This window comes from Cryptomeria japonica, chromosome 1 (genome assembly GCF_030272615.1).
Source record: "Cryptomeria japonica chromosome 1, Sugi_1.0, whole genome shotgun sequence".
NCBI classification, from domain to species: Eukaryota; Viridiplantae; Streptophyta; class Pinopsida; order Cupressales; family Cupressaceae; genus Cryptomeria; species Cryptomeria japonica.
This window is the reverse complement of record NC_081405.1, coordinates 537,960,447-537,965,218: the sequence shown is the minus strand read 5'-3', so window position 1 is coordinate 537,965,218 and position 4,772 is coordinate 537,960,447. Positions and strand designations below refer to the sequence as shown.

Below are 4,772 nucleotides of genomic sequence, written 5' to 3'. Positions count from 1 at the left end.
ACAATTTACTTAAAAAATATTAAAAAATTGAATCTTTCTTAAAAAGAAATATACTTTTAAACATCAATATCAATGTATTTTCATTATAAACTATTAAAAAGAAATCTAACTATTTAAACAAAATCTCTACCTAATTTGATTCACGATTCACTTTTGACCCTTTACACAGCCCACTGATTTGTTATAAAACATCCGATCCTTATATAATTGTGACTAAGTGCTTGGATGTGACTTAAATTGCCCTAACTCATTTTGATTGAAGCATGCTTTATTAATTCCCATAGACTTTATTTTGAAATATGTTCTTGGATTGTCATTTTCTTGATTCAATGGTGGACCTCAAAAGTATAATCGTGCCTTACAACGCACGTCAAGAAATCACTGGTTATAACAGTAGACTTATAGCTCAGAAGGTTGACACTCGCTCTAGCTTTTATTGACGGTTATGTACATATATTTGACTGGCTTTAATGAGACAATACTGTCAATATTGACGGGAATGTGTTCAGAAAAACAATTATATAGGTTTTGCCGCCAGTGGTTTCATTTGACGGCTTGCCTGTCTTCAAAAGATTCAACGCGTTTCTGGAGATTGGAAATATTGTGGATCGCCCCCTGTTCTTCACAGAAAAAAAAAACTCTTCATAACTACAAGTATATATGCATTTTCTCTTTCTCGATTGCCAACAGCTGTGCATTCACTTGTTCCTTTGTCTTCTTAATACCCTCCGCCATTCTTTTCTGTCTTATTACAGAGATCAAACAGCCTTTGGCTTGGTGTGGTCATGGATCTTGCCACTGACGTTTTCATTCCGGAGGATTATGCGAAAAGTCGCTACTCGAGAAAAATGTGCGGCAAGCAACAGCCCAGCAATTCTACAAATCTCACAGATGCCTGCAGCACGAATGGCTCGTTTTCACAAAAGAACGAAAATCCCCCAAATATGAGCGGCAATTTCAACAAAGAGGAAATACTTTTTTCTTGTTTTACTCCATGATTGAGCTTTTCTTCAGAATATGAGGGGCTGAGCCCTGTTTACGATGAGGATTCCTTTTTGTTCCTGTGCATCTTTTCTTTAATGTCGATCTTTCGTATTATCTGTTTTTATCGAATTTATACAAATATTTTGCAGGATTTTCGCATTTTCGGGGGAAAACCTACTGGCTTGAATTATATCTCTTAATATCAAAACAATGGTTTTTCAATCATTTCGATTATTCCTGTTTTACTATCTTGATTTACATTTTATTGCCTGTGCAATCTATTCAACTCTCTAATCTATTTCCAGGCATAAATAACTTTCTTAGACAAAATCCGAGGGTTTTAATTGTGGACGGTAGTTTTTGTCTGAAAATGTAACAGAAATGAGAGGCTTAAGGGTTTTATACCTACCATGCAGAAGTAATTAGAAACAGTGAATGAAATCCGAGCAAAGTTAAATACGTAGCATTCAAATCTGTTTACGACCAGTTTCATGTTGCGTTTTTTGTTCCAGACTGGAACGAAAGCCTTCTTAACTGCTTGGGTGTAAGGGTTTATCAATGGTGTACATCTCAAAATTTTAGATGATATAAATAGGAGAGTACTATCCAAGCAATGGATTATTTTCTGAACAGAAGGGTGCCATGTAAGCAATGGATTTTTGGTTTTGAAATTGAATAGTTCTGAATGAATCCATTAAAGAGGTGCAAAAGTTTCAGCAAAATAATCTTACCATTTCTTTATCTCTTATTTTCTATTTTTTAAAATTAAAATTATTATTTTAAAATTATAAAAAATAAAGTAGCCCAATAAATTGGAAAGTAGTGCAATAAGATAAAAAAATAATAATAATTTTTTATTAGTAAAATAAAATAATTTTTGTACTCCTAATCAATTTTTATACTTCTCCATTTTTTCTTTTGAATCATAATTCTTTTTAAATTATCATATTTACAAATAATTTATTCAAGTTTAAACTTTTATTTTTTCAAATTGGAGTAGTGTTTTCTTACAAGTAAATTCCCCTTACTATACCTCCTTCATACATCATTCAATTGTAGAATTAGAATCTAATGTCTACTTTGTATGTTTGGCTCACATCATTATTTTCATAAGATTCCTTTAAGATATACTCAACTGTACATTTGATTTTTATAACTATCACTAAGTCAAGATCAAATAGTCGCATAAGACCTAGATATTATAGTTGATAACATCTTGTTGAAAACCCCGTGATGGGACTTATTGGCTTGTTCCTCATTGGTTCAAAATTAATTTTGATGGGCGACGAAGGGTAATCTGGGTCTGGCTAAGTGTGGGAGAGTGATTAGGGATAGTTGTAGAACACAAGATATCACTGAGAGGGGAGTGAATCAATTATTATAAACAATTTCAATCAATGTGTATGCAACCGGTAGAATAATGAAAACACTAACAAGAAATCACACACAAAAGCACATCACATAACATTGGATATACGAGGAAAACCCAATGTGGGAAAAACCTCGGTTAGAAATGTTGCTAGAGATCTACTGCTCCAATCCAGTCTCACAATGAAATAACAGTTTTACAGTGTTTAGGGCACCAACCCCTACACTGAGCACATACTCAATGAAATACAATGAGATATAAAAACAATATAATGATAAGCACCTTGTTACAAATAAGTTTTGTAACCATTGCAAACAATTCACTATGTCGGTTGAACTCTTTTCTATCACACTGCTTCTTCTCTACTGGATCTCAGTTCTCTCTATCTAAATCCTCTTCAACTCAGTTTTTGTTTTGTTGGATCTCCTCTCACACTCTCTCTGCTCTCCTTCACTCTCTGTTGCTACCTTACCGGTTCAATCTCTATTGGTTTGATGGATTGTTATACTCTGTAACTGTTTACCGGTTACCTTAAACCTTGTCATTTAAACCCCTCTTGTCGGTTCTTCTTCTAACACTCGGTCACTTCAATATTTTTCTATCAACACTCAGACTTGTTGGTGTAAATAATTATTCATCTTGGATATTATTGGTGGAAATGCATTTCATAGTAGTTTGGGTATGAGACACTTGGGTGTTTGTGCCACATTGGGATAGTGTGTGTAGGAGAATTTCCACCTTTTATGGTGTGATCTTGTTGTTACACTCCACATTCAGGGGGTGATCCACCTCATGTGGAATATTATATTGTTTCTCCTACCTACCCACACCTATTTCCTACCTACCCTTGTTTCTTATTGAGCCACATGTCATGTTTGTGTGCTCACATATCCATATAGTCTTGCCTATATAAGCAAACTCATATTCATTGTATGTAGTATCGATTGATGATCCAGTTGATCAGTATTTTCATCTTGATAGAATACAGTTTATTTCTATCATATATTTTATCTCTCTTATTTATGTTTTCCATTGCTTCTTGATCTTGGCAAAATATCACATGGTATCAGAGCTGGTCCATGTCTCACATGGTATCAGAGCCATTAGAGTGTCATTGGTTTGCTAATTGAGAGAAATTTGATGTTATTTGGGGTTGTGTATTTTGGAGTTTTCTATTGCAGGTTATTACTGAAGCTTGATGGTTCAAATCTGAGGTTACCATTGGATTGAGGAGGTCCAAGAAAGTCAATTTTGCCTTTTGTTTCATCCAAATCGGACTTCAGAGGCCAAATCTAGAGGCAATTGAAGTTTGAAGCCGCGACGGAAATTTTCCAGAAATTATAATTTTGCAAGCAATTTTCAAATAGCGATATCTCACTCATCCGGACTCGTTTTTTCGAGCTATTTTTTTTGTTTTGGGGTAGAATTTCATGATCTGTACAGTGGTGTAGAAGTTTTCTGATTTTCGGATACAAGTTTTTCAAAAATCACGAAATCCTGATTTTTACAACTTTGGAGGCTTCGTTTGGGCTCATATGGACTCCTTTTCAAGTGCCGTTTTTTTTAAAGTGCATATTTTTTCATCTACTTTCATAATCTGCCATCTGTTTGCAGTGATTTTAAGTAGAAATTATACTTTCAGTATTTGGCCATTTTTGGCATATTTGGTACTTGTATTTTGCTTGGATCTCAATTTAGATCACTAGCAGTATTTGTTGAAGTCTCTTAGATCTCATTTTGAGAAGTTGTAAATTGAAATCAGAAGTCCACTTTTCCTTGTTGTGCAAGTGGCCCATTGTATACGCACTAAGTATAAAGTGTCAAAATCACCATTTTGGGGGGATTTCTTGATTGAGTATTTTTGGGGGGTGTCTTGTGTGATTGTGTCTCTCTCTATCTTGTGTTTTTTCATTTTGGTGCTATGGGTTCTCCTAAATTTCCACTTTTAACTCCTCATAATTATGCATCATGGAAAATTAAGGCATGGAGTAAACTAATGGAAAAAGGACTCATTCATTATGTAAATGAAACTATTACAACACCACCTGATCCTAAGGCTGTTCCTAATGCTCAAATTGAATGGCTTACTAAGAATTCTATGGCACTTGGAACTCTTAGAAAGTACGTATCAGAGGACCTCATTTTTCACATTGATAAGTGTACAACAATTAAAGAGGCTTGGGATATTTTTAAGAAATTGTATGGTCACGTTGATAAGATTAAGGGCTACAAGCTTGATAGTGAACTCACAACTTTGGATCCCAAGGATTTTGATACAATCCAAGATTATGTCACAAAAGCAACTGAGCTAAGAGCAAAGCTAAAGGATTGTGAAATTGACAAAAAAGGATGCTCAATTGGTTTATAACTTGTTGGACAAGCTTCCTTCAGAGTATGCAGCCTTTGTATCTAGCTTTCA

The 4,772-nt window shown here is 34.4% G+C and overlaps 1 long non-coding RNA gene across 1 annotated transcript; it reads left to right on the top strand.

The window, feature by feature from the left end:
* Positions 1 to 392: 392 nt before the first annotated feature.
* LOC131044930 (uncharacterized) lies at positions 393 to 1,218 on the top strand. The gene is made up of 2 exons (XR_009105729.2): positions 393 to 654; positions 756 to 1,218. It is a non-coding gene; the product is annotated as an uncharacterized LOC131044930 (long non-coding RNA).
* The last annotated feature ends 3,554 nt before the right edge of the window (positions 1,219 to 4,772 follow it).